The sequence below is a fragment of the Columba livia genome, chromosome 4, assembly GCF_036013475.1.
Source record: "Columba livia isolate bColLiv1 breed racing homer chromosome 4, bColLiv1.pat.W.v2, whole genome shotgun sequence".
NCBI lineage: Eukaryota > Metazoa > Chordata > Aves > Columbiformes > Columbidae > Columba > Columba livia.
Genome location: NC_088605.1, coordinates 68,962,607 through 68,980,006, shown reverse-complemented (window position 1 = coordinate 68,980,006; position 17,400 = coordinate 68,962,607). Strand labels below are relative to the sequence as shown.

At 38.3% G+C, this 17,400-nt stretch overlaps 1 protein-coding gene and 1 long non-coding RNA gene across 3 annotated transcripts in view; one reads left to right on the top strand and one right to left on the bottom strand.

Annotated features, from left to right (window-relative positions):
* The window catches only part of LOC102089717 (N-deacetylase and N-sulfotransferase 4), a 154,833-nt gene that overhangs the window by 29,287 nt on the left and 108,146 nt on the right, over positions 1-17,400 (bottom strand). The gene's annotated exons all lie outside the window — the stretch shown is intronic.
* LOC135579400 (uncharacterized) overlaps positions 1-17,400 on the top strand; it is a 33,982-nt gene that overhangs the window by 6,727 nt on the left and 9,855 nt on the right. The gene's annotated exons all lie outside the window — the stretch shown is intronic.

Here is a 17,400-nt window from a genome sequence, read left to right as displayed (position 1 = left end):
TTCTCTCTTAGGTACTTCCCTTCTGCTCATCCTTCTGCCTTGCTGCTGGAAAGCCCAGGAACAGAGGGAAGTCTTGTGTGTGAATCCTGCTCCTTTAAAATGAACTTGGTTTTCAGTCTCTGTCAACCTTTTACTTTTCTTCACCTCTTAAATAAAATTTGCAGGAAGGAAGGAATTAACGCATGCAAAATAAGCCAAGGGTATAGCTCAACCTTGTGTAAAACCAAGACATGTTGGATAATATATGGTGCAAGCATCCTGTTCTTGTAGAAATGAGGTAGCATATTTACTGCTTTTCTCTGCTCCTCTCTTGCCTGAATGCTTCACAGAAAAATGAATTTTGCTATTCTGTCTTTTTCCGTTGTGCTCAGAAAATGCTGTACAGTTGCTCCAAGAGCAAGCTCTCATAATTGAATCTAGATGGCAGCATGTTGTATTTCTGAATGTGTAAATGGGATGTCATGGCTGAGGAATGCAAAACTGTCAAGTGTCCATTTACTAATACCAAGTAGCTCTATGCTAGGCTGACCACAGAAATACCTCTTTCAATTTCAAGTGTTTAATATATTTCACATCCTGACAGCCTCCTATTATGGATTACAGACTTTTCTTGTACCTTATGAGCCAGAGCCCCATTCACTGATAATGAATCCCAGAACACTTGGGCTCTTAATGCAGCTGTTTGTGCAGCAGCACAAAAAGGAAGATGGGAGTGAGATTTTTGTGTTGACAAGGCACTAATTTTAATAATGACAAATTGTTTCTCTAGAATTCAGCACTATTCATATTCATGACCCTTCTGCTACTGAGGCAAAATAGCTTTTTTTTTTTTACATTTTACTCTATTTCCACTCTGTACATCTTTTTATATTTTAGTATTCTTGACAGGATAATAAAATATTTTTCCAAACATGGTATCTCTAAAGAAAGCAACAAAACCAGTGTTTGGAAAGAAATGTTTTTGTCTTTGATTGAAGGGGAAACAAAACCATTGAATGACATTTTATTTCCCATGCCTGTATTCATTACGGTGGCTGTATTCCACCCTAAATGCTCCCAGTGGTGGGAGGGGAAGCTGCTGTCGATTGGTGGTGGTACGTGGCTCAGAGACAACTGTACAGATGCTGTAGTGTATCTGTGTTGTTTTAACATCCCCTATTCAAAGAGCAAAATAGTTTCTCATTTACCCAGGAACGCTTTCTACTTTTCCATTATTTAGTTGGTATGATTAAATGAATTCTTTATTATTGACAGAAAAGTCTTGTGTGTTGTTCCTTTCCCTCAGAGAATAAAGTTGATATGTTTGTTTTTTATTGTCTAATATCCACAGAAGTCTCAACTCACATTCCAATACAACAACTCAGCAACTCTTTCCTATGTTGTATATGCTTTTGATGTATGGGGTCCTAGATAAAAAAAGCTGGTTAGAAGGTTCCACTCCATCAGTTATGTATCTATTTTGTTTTTAAACCTGCTATTATGAGAAAGTAAGGTTGGTGTTTTTCTACTACTAGGTCATGCTTTCAGAGCCTATGAAAAAGTGCTGCTGTTGATGAGTTTATGCAATCAGTGCGTAGCTGAATTATAATGGAAAAAAAATAAATGGATATTTTTTTCTGTTCATTTGTTACACTTGTATAAGTGATCAGCAGTACAGCTAATTGTGGTTAAAATTTAATGAATTCTTCACAGGTATGGTGCTGCCAGTTACATTGCTGGGCCTCATGAAGTCTTTACAAAAGTCTAGAGCAATTTGGTACTCCTGTTATAAGGAAATATCTGCATTTTTTAAGCAAAATTCATGATGTAGGAATTTGTCTTGCCATCCATCTTTTCTTATTGAAAGACTTCCTTATGCTAAGAACATCTGTAAAAAAACAAACAAAACCCAAAACCCAAACTTACTCAGTTCAAACTCAAGAATAAACCCAAATTTCTATTATGCAAATGAACCAGATGAAAAAGTGTTGGGGTACTATTGACTTAAGTCAGATTTGTACACCCACTAATTCTGACAGAGTAGTAAAAGTATTGTGAAAGAAACAGCTTGAAGTCTTGAAGAGTTTTGGTCTTCGGTTTTCAAAGATGATCAAAGGAATTTGTATAAGGAGATAGGTATTAAGAACTCATTTCCCTGATGGTATATGTTGTATGATCCTTGTTAACTTCTTTCAAATAACAAGATACTGGTTGAGGCTGTCAACCACTTTAGTCATAATCCTCTGCAGATAAAGATCAGTTCAGCTTCAATTCTTTTGTACCAATGAATAATTTGAGTATTCCTTAGCATCACTTTATGATACCAAATTATAACCTGCTCTGGTTAAGTCCATCTACAGAAAATGGTGACGTTTACTCTGACTGCACTGAAATGATGGCAGCTCTCCCTTACTGTTCTTAATGTCACAAATACTGTCCTGACAGCACCACTGTCACAGTAGGATGGTGAATGACCACCATGGGCCAGCATTAGTCTGAGGTCTTTTGCAATGACTTTGAGCATTGTGCTGTAGGCACCACCTGTGCACAGGGCTGTCTTGCAAGCTTTGTATTTATCATAGCATGGAAAAACGCAAGAAAAAAAAATAATACAACGTGCCTCTTCTTTATTAATGGGTAAAGTAAAATTTTTGCTTCTGGGTCTGTGGGAGTGATGTTAGCACTGAATGTGGAAATATATTACCCTAAAATATAGTTTCTAAGATCTGAGAAGGAAGAGATATGTCAACTGGAAAGGGGGGGACACTTGGCACTTACAAGAACACTTGTGGTTGCCTCCCCTTTAGGAACAGTATGTCCTGTGCACCAGGCTGCGTGATCATTCACGCTGCATCATTTTGCCGAATCTCGGGTCCGGGTGGAAGCTGGATCTAAACCTCTCCATGGTGGTGATGGAGGATGGTGCTAATTAATGACAAATTACTTGGAGTAGTAATGCCCGCTCTGCAGTGCTGCCCAACGGCTGTGTGCAGTGGGGAAGGAGCAATGGGTCAGCCTAGTTCTTCTTCAAGGGACATCTAGGCAAGGGTTGTTGAGTGGTGTTAAAACCCTCTGGTTAAATAAAGTGCTGGATTGGATATGGATAAAAATATTCTACTCGGCATTGCACACACGTGTATGGGGAGGTGACAGCTGATATCTGAGTGCTCAGGCCAGAGCCATGACTGTTGACCAGCTTGCAGGCTTTCCTGCTTCTGCACCCACCAAGTTTTCCCACTGCTTGGCTTTATTTCCAGGGAAGGGTCAGCTCTGCTTTCTGTTGGTGTATACTTGTTGGGACATGGCTAATAGAGAAGGGGCATGGCTCTATTGATCCGTTGTATCAGGAGAATTCTGTTCTAAGTTAGCATGAGTAGGCCTCAGTTAGCATGAGTTTGGTGTAGCATAGTGGAAAAGTACTGAGCGGTTGCTCTCTGGTTCAGCTGAGCGTTTAGATAAACAAGCTGGGGAATTATCTCTAGCAGGGTGAGAAGGTTGCATTCCAGAGAAACCACAAGAAGGTTGAGCTCATTATGTATACTATCCAATCAATAGAAGACGAGTAGGCATAATTATTGTATACTATCCAATTAATAGAAGACGAGTAGGCATAATTACTGTATACTATCCAATTAATAGGTGACGAGTATGCATAATTATTGTAAGTCTTATATAAATCAGCTTAGTGCATCAATAAAGTAGAGGTATGCTTATCACTCATATTGGGTCGACCGCATTCCTTCCTCCGTCCGCTCGGGTCTGGAACTCTGATGGAATTTTTCTCTCGGCATATACTTGTTCCTAAATACCTAGTATCTGATTAATGACATGCTTTGGTACCATGTAGATATTACAGAAAATCCAGGAGAGATCACTTTTTAGTGTAGATTAAACATCTTTACAGCAAAAGTAATTACTTTTTTCCAGAATTTCTAAAATATCTTATGGGGCTTCTTAGTTGTGTGAGTGGAAGATAGTCTGAATGTTTTTCCTGTTTGACTTTTTATTTTAATGGATATAAACAGCTCTTTACTTTGAAGAAATCTAAATGTGATGCTTATGTTTTAAGCAACATTAAACCTCAGTTATGCAGACCACAGAGGATATGATGATGTGTAATTAAGAGAATTTGCTCTACTCATGTAGTACCTTTATGGCTGTGATTTCTGGATAAGAAGAGGAGACTCTGACACTCAGGAATCTGTGTAAACAACTAGACAGCATTCAGCCAGGGGAGTCAGCAGTGGCCAGGCTGCCAAGTAGCTAATAACAGTGGTAATAAATATTTATAAGCGTTGCATTTGAGCCAAGCTGTGTACTTGACTCTGGTCTCCCTGCGTGTGCACCGTGGGTCATCTGGGAATGCTCCATCAAATTTCTTTCACCTGTAATGGCCTGGGGGTGAATTTTGTCATCCCACAGCTTGGAGGTATCCACTGACTAGTCTGGCAGGTTATGGGGAAAGCAATATTTCTAGGCAGGATGAAACTAGTCCTGAAGTAAACCTGGTCTTGTCTTTTTTTTTTTAAGGTTGGCAGACTGGGAACCCTAAGAAACAAAGCATTTGCTTTAGCAGGTGCATAGTATATTGCTCATGGGCCTGTGTTAGTAGCAGTAGAGGATGTGCAATATGTCCCAGATCACAGTTCAAGTCAACAGGCAAAGGTGTAAGCTGCCCTATTGTTTCAACAGGACTTCAGTAAGTTCAATAGTAGCTCAACCTAGTGACAGAGTGCTTTTTTTTTTTTTTTTTTTTTTTTTAAACTGGGTCTTTGGTAATTTTTCTCTCTATTTACCCTTCCAATCAATTGGTTAAAACATAATAATCTGAGCCAGCTGAACTTTGAGAGAAATGTGCTCATGTATATTCTAATGGGAAATAATGATCAAAATGATTATTAGCTTGGATAAGCATCCATAAATGACTGTTTCTCTGACATTTCTCTTTATAGATGTGTTTAAACGAGATCTGGGTCTGACTGTGTTTTGAATGATGGAATGAATTATGTCTATTACCATTAGCACGGTACTTCACAGTTTCCAGATAGAGGAAGGTAAAGTCAGAGCAATACTGACATTTCCCTCTGAAAATTACTACCCAGAATCCTGCACAGCACACAGATCTGTACAACAAGTGTAAATCATCTTGTTTAAACTGAAGTCACCTATAAACACTGAATAAGTGTTTTTACCAGGATACTTTCTTTCAGACTGCAAAGAAAGAAATGCTAGGCAAGTTGATATAGATTGGAGAGATGTAGGAAATTTATCATTTGTTTTTATAACTCTTCTACTGTCATGTTGCTATTCTTGCAGTTTTATGAAGAGCTGACTGCTCAATGTTATAGAGTATTCATAAATGATGATTAATTAATCCATTTTGGTGGCCGACTCTGAGCAAACAAACCTCAGAGTTAATTTAATTCTCCACTCTTGGTTTCAGAAGAAAAAAAAAATACAGCATTTTCAGTTCACTAGAGGATATAATATTCTCAAATCAGCCACTTTCCAATTAATTTTGAATAGCGAACACAGCAAGGAAATTTTGTTCTTGTCCATTTACTTCTATTAAGGATTCATTTTCAATAATCAGAGAATTCTGAGTCAGCTCATTTTTACCTTAAAGGCTTGCTCCTGACACTTTAATAAATTATCGTATGGTGTGTGCTTGAAGGTAACAGATTCTTTTTCTTCTTACCCAACAACCCTCTTGTTGACATGCAGTCATTTATTACCATCTCTGCGATCACATAACTTGCTGGAAAGTAATTCTGATAAAGTACCAAAATGCATGTGTGGGGTATCAGCTTTCATAAAGAAGAAAAACGTCACAAAAGAAAGAAAGAAAGTAGATGTGTTATCCTTGAAATATTTTCTTCATGCTCTGAGTTTTAAGCTAATGAATTTCCAAATATGCTGCTGAAGGCTTGAGATTCCATGGGATAATATTTTCCTACACCAGCTTTTAGCAGGTGGGGTGGCTATGTGGAATGGAGGACAAAAGAATGATTTACAAAGGGGAAAAAAATATTCCAAAGCCTGAGCAAGGTTGGAGTGGATTTAATCATACACCTAGACTTGGATGATAAAAGTGGCTTCAACTTTTATGTTTGTATTATAATATTTGTATCATGTTATCAGTGCTTACAGGACTTACAGTTACAAAAGGAAATATCTTTAGGGGAAGAGGTGATTGAACTGTAGGTAAAGGTACTTTTGTAGCGTGCTATCTTTCCATACAAATGTATGTTGTTTGTATTGAGCCTTAATACGTGCTTTGGTGGGAAGAAAACAACGTGTTTACAATGCCAAACGTGCATAGGATTTAAGGGTTTTACTGAATAAAGATACTACCCTCTTCCTCAGGCAAAAGCTGACGACCGTGTCCTGCAGTTATACTGCCTGCACAGGTGGCTCTGGCTGGGATGTCGACCTCATGGTCCTTTCCACAGGGACAAGCATCTGGCTACTCTCTTGTGCTTCACTGTAACCTTCACTTTTATGTGGTAATAAGGTTTACATTGTCCAAGTAGGACAAACAGCCCCTGTACAAAGAAGAATAAGGCTCAACTCCCTTTTTTCATTTGATTTAGTATGTTTGTGACCATTAAAACGAATTCTGACATAGCTGGTTAATAATATTTTAATTCAGTAAAACATATTCTTCTTGTATTGGAGAGGGATACACCTGTCCCTACAGGCAGTAGCCTGCTAATTATGGCTCAACAAGTATTGACATTTTTGTAGTGGGGAGGTTGCTTACTTTCTTTTTCCTGTTCCTGAAACATGCTGAGATGCTCTGTTCACAGGGCCCTTATTAGAACTGCATTAGGAATTACTTTGGATTGCAGTGTATTTCCTACAATGCCCAAGGTTATTTTTTATTCTTTCTACAGCTATGCTCAGAGAAACAAAGCAAATAAAAAGAAAAATATTATTAACACTCAAGATGTTTCATAATAACACTCCCACATCTCTTGTGGAAGGTATAAATTAACCTCTCTCTGCATTTACTTTTAATATTCTGAAGCAATAACGTGTGATTCTCATCTGTTTGTGTGACAAGTGAGAGCAGGAAATAAGAACAAAATGTTCAAGGGATGGCACATGTGGGACATGTAGAATCTAGATCAACAGACTGGATATGAACAATAACCCTTTAGTTATGGTGAACATTCAAAAATGTAGAGGCATTTAAGTGACCTTCAAAATTAAAAGCATCCCGTGGCACTTACAAAGATTTTTGCCTATTTCTACAGTGTGTGATCACATCTTGTTCAAAGTTAGAATAATAATGTACCTTATTATGGACTGTCTATAGCTTCTCTTGAGTTGGGTTCAAAGTTACCTTTCAATCAAAAATCTGATTTCACTCTCCACAACCAAATTCCCACAAAAGAAGCTAATCTTCCTAAAATTCATACACCACATTTCATCTCAGGTTAAAGCTTCTTAGGGATGTTTGATTGAAGCAGAAAAATGAATTTTTTAAAAAAAATGTGTCTTTCTCCTTTTCTGCTTCTTTTTTTTCTTTTTTTTTTTTTTTAACTTTAAAAATGACTTGATCTGTCGGTTGTATATATTTCTTATTTTGTTGGCTTTGAGGACAATGAGTGTTTTGTGCAGGATGTGCATGTATCTCTATACACTATGTGGTGATATAGATATAAATCTAGAGTAAAGATAGATAGATAGATATAAATACAGACATGTAGGAATGGCCCATGCAAGTTCTTTACATTAGAGCTGTGAAAAGGAGACAGTGGGAGGCTGAATTAAAATGCATTGTAAGAAGCAAGGGAAAGGGTTAGCCCAGCTGGGTTCATGTGTGTAACAAGGAGAAAAATGAAGGAAGAATAGGAAGAGAGAAACATCTCATGAATTAAGAGACTGGATGTAAGGAACAATCTGATTCTTGGTAGACATCTTCAATTTAACCACCTCTCTAGGTATGGCTGACCTTCTTTGCTCAGGCTACAGATAATCTTAATTCATTGTGTTCAGCTGTGACTAGGACCGAGATGGGAATGCCTTGAGATGGTTGGGAGTCCCACCTTAGGTCCACATCTCAAAGCTTCATAGACTTATTTTTGCTTTAGCGTTTGAGGTCCTTTTTTGTGCTGGTACTTGTTGGCTTAATAAAAAGCTGTCTGGGTTAGAGAGGTTTTTGTTTTGTTTTTTAAGGAGAAATTACTCTCTCGCTCTTGTTTTTATAAGCAATAATATTTAGGGTTGTATTTATTAGCTTATCTTGGCTGTTAAATGTTTATGACTGTTCTTTATTGTCTGTGAAACAGGGGAGTAAAGGAGATGAACTAGAAAACAGATACTGGAAGACCTTGTGGATACTGAAGATGTGATATATGGAACAATTTGTAAGAGCATGCTTTAAATATGTCAGAGCATTTCTCAGGAGACTGCTGAAGGGCAGTGGTCAGAGAACATGGACTGAACCCACTTAGTTTTGAGCCTGCTGTGTGGATGAGGAAAATCCTCCTTACATTTAAACTCCAATGGGGTTCGCTAGCTTTTCTTATAAGAAACCTGCTTTTTGCTGCTGAAAGTATTTCAGTTTGGGAAGTGTATGTTATGAACGTTTTGTAAGTTATAAATTTTCATGGGTTACATTTTGAAGCACGGCAGGGGATTTGCCCTGTTCATCCCATTTAATCGCTCTACCTCATGCCTTGTGTTTGTTCATGATAGCAGGTGATGTGACTGAGTGTGCCTTAGAAAATATATTGCTGTGACTGGCACATTACAGATTTCATACCAAAGCTTTCAAAAGAAAGAAGGTACCTTAATGCAGGTGAATTTTAATGTCACTTGTTTTCTTTCTGTACTGAGTACATCACAGACAGAAGTGCACATGAAGTTGGTTAACGTTTGATGGGAAGTAATTTAAAATAAAAAAAAAAGGAGGCACAGCACTGGTGAAGTAGACAGAGGGGAAGGATGATTTTACAAATGTAACCTGGGAATAGATAAATTTATTCTAGAGGCCAGTTATGTGAAGTAAATAATGAGAAAATGACAAGCAGAATAAAAAGAAATACTGACTGAAAATGACTGGAATGTTGAACTCCTTCAGATAAAATCTGCCTTAATTTTTTTAATAGTTATGTAAACCAGTGAAGCAAAGTTTTTAAAAAAATTCTTTGAAAGCACCTCAAAGCACTGCAAAAAGTTACTAAAGAATTGGCGTGGTTTAGGAAGAGAGAAAAGGAAATCATGCCTTTCGAAATGGTTTAAAAATAAATTTAAAAAGTCTTAAGTTGGCTTTGTTGTTTTTTCCTGTTGAAGCAGTGAAATGCTGTACACCTGCAGAAAACCTAAATATATTTTCCCAAGGAATTGCATTGCTATAGTTCTGGTCAGAGCCAGATAATTTTCTGTCATATTTATGTAGCTGAGTAGTATTACATTTATCTTAAGGACATGGTATTTCTCTTGTATGATGCTTTAAAACAAACAATCAAAAAATCCTGCCCAAAACTACTAGGCTAAAATAGACATTTCCTAATGAGTCTGACATTCTTTGACTTTGGGTGGTGAGTTTCGCTTTGGGCCGACCGATGCCAGCTGTGGCTACCCTTGTACCACACACACCCTCATGAGGCCTTTGCTTCCAGCTTGAAGTGTTCGTGAGAGACAAGGAAAAAGAGAAGCGCCAGAAATGAGCTACGAGAGCTTTCCTTTCTGGGAAGAACTTGGCCAGCCTGTGTGGGGATGGGCAGGGGTGTACAGCTCTTCGGTATTAGATTCCTGAAGATATGGCTTGAGTAGCAATGTGCTTTCCTGACTAGTGTACTTTCTTGTTTGAAGATATAACTATAATTAATACAGACATATGTGCGGTCACTGAATTTTATTTTACTAACAAAAGTAGATTAGTTCCAAAGCAGCTTTGTAAAACTTTTTTTTAATATTTTTCCTTGATAAATGTTCTAGATGTCTTTCACCTCCTCCCCCCTTTTCCCTTGCTTCTTTCTACTTACTGTGGTGGTTTCACTGCTTTATTTTCACCACTGACATGGAAGTGCTAATGCTACAACTTTTAGGAATTCCATCCTAATTAGGATTTAGCAAATAATTGATTGTTGATGTTGTCAAACTACAGAGTAAATAACATTGATGGTAATAATAACACTGATTGAACAGCTAGCTTTGGGAGAAAAAATATTTCAGTTACATGTTTCATTGCTTTTCTTGCATCAAATGGTAAACAAAAACTCCAATGACCTCTGTAATGTCTAATTTTCTGTCCCAGACTGTATGTGTATGTATTATTTGTAAATACATGTGAAGCTTCTCATTATTGTTCTAAGCCTCCAAATGAATGAAACCCTTCAGAGAGGAGCTAGATTGATATCTTTCGAAAGAGTTGTCTGTTCCCTTTTTCCACTAACTTTAATGAGCTTTGCTTTGAAGTGCAAAGAATATACAAAGAATAAGTACTACAAACTGTAGACTTGAGCAGCCTTCTGCATTGGTTGGGTCCTGGAAAGGTCTGGCTGGGATTCTTGTAACCCTCATTAAAACTCAAAGGAAAGTTTGATTTCCGTCCATGTTGGTGGAAGTTATCCCTCCTCTGCATACTACTAAATCATCTCTGCCAGACATGACTCATCTTCAGGATTAATAAATTAGAAAGCGAAAATATCTCTCTTGAGCCACAGAGTATTCTGTAGAAGCCACTAAAAAAAAAAAAAAGAGAATCTCTCTGTAAACTCTTTATCCTAATGCAATGTCTTCTGGGCATTTCCTAATTTAACCATCTATGTAGTATTGCTTTATGGAAGCGCAAACATTTTAGATATGAGCTTAATATTTATTTCTCACACATTTGTTGAAACTGCTGACTCTAAGCTGAGTAACAGATAGGGTTTTGTAAGCCACTTGCTTGTTGAGGCTTAGGAGGGGGGGGAAGAAAAGAAAATTTGCCAGCAGCCTTTGTTGGTGGCATGTTTTAAAGTTATGGAAGGCTGGCAGAAATTTGGTTCTTGCCCTTTTAAAGATTAAGTTGCAGGTTCCTTGCCCTATGCAAAACCATTACCATTTCCCACCTGTTCCCTGCTGAAGCTGCTTTGTGAAATTCTCACGTGTGAAGTACATGGAATGTGTACTGACAGAAGAAATTGTGTTGCAGTCAATGCAGGCTACTGCTCACTGTTATCATTAAGAGACTTGCAATCTGACCCAAAACTAGTTATAAGTAAATTCTTCCTATTTAGTGAATGTGCTTCCCCATGTTTCATTATTCTTGAAATGTGCTTCAGTAGTCAAACTAATTGAAAAAGTGTTTAATCAAAACTTGATTGCTTAAGTTGTGCTCCTACTTGTACTTGTTTGGAGGGAAGAGAAAATAATATAAATGGATGGCATAACCACCTAAGGAAACATGGACTTCTCTGTGCTATACTTCACAACCCATATTCACTGCTGAAATCCTGTTAAAAACACAATGACAAATTGAGTCACTGCTTTGTGCCTGGAAACCCTGGTCTTCTATATCATCCAGGGTAGGTATCTTCCTAAACAAAGTAGGATCATAGTCCACGTGCTATGCCCATGCAATGGAGAGAACCATGATCTTTTACCTGTTTTTTTAACTCTGCTGGAGACTGTTTCAGTTAGGTGTGACTGACTAATGACCTGTTTAATGCATAGATGTCGATGCAGAGGGGGCATTAGGTCAGTGGCGACGGGGTTGGAAAGCAGGTAGTCCTCCTGGAAGTTGGTGTTCATGTTGGCTTTGGCTCTGTTGTGCTTGGACTACTATTATATTCATGCTTAACCACTTTCTGCATCTCTGCAGAGCAGCTTATAACACCGCTTGTTTACAGACTTTCAGGTTTCTGTTTCTTTGTCCCTGACGTCTTAAGCTAGAAGGCCAGAAAGAGTTGATTTTCTGGTTTTAGACAGCTAAATAGCTGTAATCCACAGCAAAGGGTGGTGGTGTGCCGATTTTAATCAAGGCACTGTAATTATTTCTGAAATTTGAAAGAGTCTGAAAAAGACTGTCTTGAAGTGTGTATGGAAAACCTGTAATAATCCTATTTGCTGGAGAGTAAAGTATGGCTTTTCACTTCTGGAAGCCTTTTTTTCGAAACAACTGTGGACATGAACTGAACTGTTTTCAGCTGTACTCTTGTCCTCCCTAACTAGTGAATATTTATGGCAATGGTCCGTGTAAAGGGGCAATTGTTGGACTAGTAAGATGAAGGAAGGAAGCTGGTGAGTCTGTACTGGATGGTGAAGGGAAAGATGGCCCAAACTGTACAGTAACTATTTTAGCTCTTTTTAGCTAGTGTTAGTCTACTTCTTACAAGCAATAGATCCACAATAGTTTCATCAATGAGGTGAACTGAAAGAGTGAGAGAAGTTTTATGTTTTTAGTTCTCCAACAGCTTGGATAATTTTCAGGTGGCTGTAGGAAATGCATTACAGCAGCAATGCTTGTGTGTAGGTGGGAGTATGAGATGTGGAGCGTCCTGCTCGTCTGTATCCACTCATGGAGCAAGCTCATGCTTACATTGCTCCCACCACATAGTGGTTTTGTACATACAGTTCAAAAATATAACAATTATCTTGTATGTCTGTTTAAGCTCAGAGTATCTGAAATAGTGCAAGAACTATGCTGTTGCTTTAGAGTGGTGGTTTTTACGTGAGACACTGGTAATGTTTTGCATGCTCAAGGACATAGAGTAAAAGAGAGGGAAGATGTGAGGATTGAAAGCCTATTGGGAATGGTGTCGGAGGTCTGCAGAGAGCCAAAGCCAATGTATCCTTTTCCAGACTGGCTTTTGAGAACAGTCTCATCTTCGGAATTGGACCTGGATTTTGGTTTGAATGACCTTCAAAAGAGAAGCCAGAAAAGGAAACAGATACTTGTGCAACGTTTGGGAGATCAAAGTGAACTTGGGAACCATGTTTTCTGAGAGTACTGGTATAGTCACAGCTTTCCAGGATTTTTAGTCCTGTTACCTCTTTGTTATAGCTTGGTGTTAATCTGTAGAACCATACTTCAGTGCATGCTTGATACTGTTATTCATAGGTAGGGTCATCCAGAGGGCAACTAGACCTCAAACAGAAGCTCTCAAATATGCTAGAAAAAGTGTCAGTTATCTGAGATATTTGACTGTGAAAAGGGGGACTGTGCTTTGCTGCTTCCAGCCCTTACCCTAACTGCTATGAGAAGATGTCATTGAATGACACAGCCCGTGTTTGTTTGATTGGCTTTTTGTTTAAAAAGTAGATTAGCAGCTATTTATGAGTGAGTTTGTTTTTATAGGGAAAGAGTCTAGATTTTCAAGGATCTAAACCCAAAATGTTATTATAAATTACACCTAACTTGGAACTGTTGTCCCACTATTGTGTTTGGCTCATCTGCAGAAAAATAAGTGTAGAAACTGGCAAAGGGAGCAAAGAAACTCCACAAAAATCGGGCAGGCAATGACCACAAACAAATTCTCTCGGAAACCCTCTTCTAACTTCTAGCTTACTTGATGATCAAGAAGACACCTCATATGATAATAAAAATGGTCGTCTGCTGTAGCTGTAGAAAAGGCTTTGTGAAAACAGATCTTGCTTTTATATTTTTTCCCTGCGCTTTTCCAACCGGGTGGCTATAGTGAAGGACACCATGCAGAACAGGGCAGATGACTAACTAGATGCATACGGAGGTTTCTAACCCAGGGGCATTCCTCGGCTTGGGAATATGATCTTTTATGGTAATAACACACATAATTTGTATGTAACTTCAGTTGTCATGGTAGCCTGGCGGCACTGTGAGAATGCAATTGCATGTGTTTTCTTTCAGCAAACAGAAGTAGTTTTATACCGTCTTTGCGGTACAGCAGAGTACACCCCGATATGGAGGGGCTCTCCTTTCCCCTTGTTGTGTGCACATGACTTGCACAAATGCATTTGGTAATTGCACAAACCTGCTTGAGACCAGACCCCACTGAGCAGGAAACTGATGCAACTCTGTGTCAGTAGAATTAACAGGAGTTACTGTATTCCTGCAGATCATCTCCACACCAGAAAATTTTTGCCGTTGCTTTTAAAGAGTAAAAGACAATTTTTTTATTAAACAATGTCAATAATGCAATCATCAACAATGGTACAAGTAATTCTTTTTCTGCAAAACCTGAAGTAGGATAACTGCAACACTGTGTAAAGCAGCCTGCGTGCTACAGCAGGTGATGCATTCTAGTTAGGATTTTATTTTATGGATATGGATTCTGTCCATGATCTATGTTTGCTATCTCATTTGTTATGACTCAACAGCAACAAAATATTAAATTATGGCTTTGAAAAAGCCTTTGCATTCCAGACAGTTGCTCTTTTCCATAATCTATTTGGAAAACTTGTGCTGGTTTACACTGTATTGCTCTTGGTAAACCACTGAACTGCGCAGGTTGATGTCCTAGTACTAAGAAAGCTTATTAATGAATGTAGATGTGTGAAAAGCTTCTAGGCTATAGGATGGAAAGTCTTTCATTGCTATTTGAGTATGCACTGCTGCCAGATTGGAGAACAGAACAGATTCAAGACATGTTTTTTCATTCAACTGAATTTGTGGTTGGCCAGTAGAATAAGCACTCTATTGATCTTTTTCAGAAGATACCTTACATTATGAAATACTTATCTGCAAACAGTTTCAAATTAACCATCAAAACACTACACCCTCTCTTATATTGAATAAAAGAAAGGTCTTTCAATTTTTTAATTTGTGTGCTGTTCAAACTTGTTATTTAAAGGAAAAAAGGGGTATATGAATATAGATGATTTTGTTTCCTAGTCACACCAGATTCCTTCTGAGATAAGGCTAGATTTTGATTTTACTGCTGTCAGTCAGTGCATATTTCATAGAGTAGTGTACCAACCTGACCTGAATGACAGTGGGGTTTTGTGGCATATCTTACTTCAGCTCACTCATGATTAAATTATATTTCTTCCTGTCTGAACAAGCCCTATATTGGAACATATTCATGCTTAGAGTTAGGGATCTGCATGTCACTATTTCACTTGTCACTTAGCTCAGTAAAATATCAGTTTTGATGAGGTAAAGATAAAAAATAGTAAGTGGGAGGGGGGAATCAAACATGAATAACAGTATAGAAAAGCTGTTCTTTTCAAATGCCACCCAATAATATATGTTGCTCTCTCCAGTTATTGCAGCATAACTCCATCAAAACAAGCTCATGTACTGAAGGAAACCAAAGAAAATCTTTCCCCTCACGCACCCTTATTTTGAAAGACAGTCTTTTAACTCAGTTGTGAGCACCACAAATGCATGATTAAAGCTGGAAAACTTTGCCTGATGTTGTGTATTGTCTTCCTAGGAAAGGTCCTTTCTCTGCTGCATCACTCTTGAAGCCTCCTTACCAGTAAAAGGCAGATAGCAGAACTGCTCTCAAGTATCTGTTGTGTTACATTCAGAGGGACACCAAGACTTCCCATCTGTGCTGCAGGACTTGTCTGGGGATGGATTGGGCCCTTTTCTGGGGAAGCAATTGAGGGAAGGGGGTTCCTCCTGTGGGCCTGGCACAAGGAGCTGGTATGTCAGAGCTCCCACAAGGAAGATGCTCCAGCACCTATGAGATTGGTCCTGCTTGAGAATTGCCTGGAAGAGCCAGGCTAATGAATTATGGAGAGTGTAATAAATGGTGGTAGAGGCCTATCTGGTTTCTTTTGGAATTCAATAATAGACTTTAAAATAATTTTTAGACTAACTGAAGGCTGACCCTCTCCCATAGCCTCTACCTGTCTTTGGGAAGAATGTTTGGACACAGTTGTTCAAAAAATCCACAGGCTGAAATTCCTAGTGAGCAACTACGAGCTTGTGGCTTCTTGCTTATTTGCTGTCAGTAAGAAAGAAGAAACTGAAATCAGGGTAAAGGCAAATTGTAGGAGAGGAAAGTCAGGGTGGTCTTAACATTCTCACAAGCTTGGACACAGAATAGGTGATTGACTGAGGAATTCGGGATATTCTGAGCATCTCTTATGGAGTAAGAACATACTTTATTACAGACTGCTGAACTGCCTAAAGCTGAAGAAATCTATTGATTGAAGTATGATAAAGCTAAGGATAAATTCCAGCAGCATGCAAAGACAGTGATGAGCCAACTTACACTTAAGGAAACTAGGAGAATAAAAGCCAGTCTGAGGGAACTGTAGGTAATGGAGAGACAGGACAAAGAACAGGGATATTTTTTATTTTCAAATTAGGTGTCATGTGTATGATATAGAAAAAATCATAATAGAAATGTCCTGTTTCTTTAAGCTCACTGATTCTTTGACTAAGATACCAGTTTAGCTCCCCAGTCAAAATTTTCGCCTACAAGCACCTAATTATACATTATTTAGGTCTATACTTAGGTCTCTAAATAAAGTGACCTGGATTTGAGAGTTGGCTCCACCTGAGGTTTCTTTAACTCTACAGACAAGTCAATGAGTACTGTAGTTTAAAACCTACAAAAATTAGGCCACCTGGCAAGACACAGTACATTTATCTTGTGAGTAGTACAGCTTGTATGGGTGAAATGGGCAGAAGGATGGACAATGGCAAATATATATATATCTACTTTTTTCCCCTTGTTCTTCCTCCTTCTACCTCTAGACTGCTGTCTTACATGGCACCAGACTGTTGTTCACAGGCAAGAGAACTACTACTTCAAAATATAGTGTTTGCAGTTATGTAGCTTTCCTCCTTGGTAAGCACAATCACATATGTACATTGTGTTGTCATATGTGTGTGTGCATGTGTCTGTTAGCACAGCACAGTTTGGACTGCTTTATTAGTTGAGAGACAAAATTGCATTATAGGGATGCAAATCAACCTTAAAGTCTGTGGCACTTTTGATAAAGCCATATGTATGTGTGTATGTGCACACATACACACATATATATATATATATATATATATATAGTTAATAGTTTATGTAATGTTGACTGAGAAAAATAAAAGCAGCACTGAGCAAAGCAAGAATGTTCTTGGGTAATACTGCTATGCAAGTCCTTTTTTTGAAGTACCACCTTTCTTACCTATATATACTCGTCCCAACATACTAGGAATGTTTAGCCAGTTTAATCTCTTTTTATTATTTTTTTTTTCTCTTTATTTTCTTTTTTTCTTCCCCTGTAACTATTAAGTGATATATGGGCATTAGAAGGCTGTGTACTGCTTGGGTACTCCTTAGCTGCATGAAATCTATTTTATGTAAGAGCCAGTGGTGGGATAATATCAGCCCTGAGCCCTGGGATTTCTATCGAACTACATCAGGAATGCCTAGGGAGCCAAGCTTATGGCAAAAAAGAAAGGTGGAATAAGGCTACACAGCTCTCCCCTCATTGGGGACTCAGCTTCAGGTTGGGAAACAGTTTGAAGCTGAAATGAACACATTTTCCAGTAAC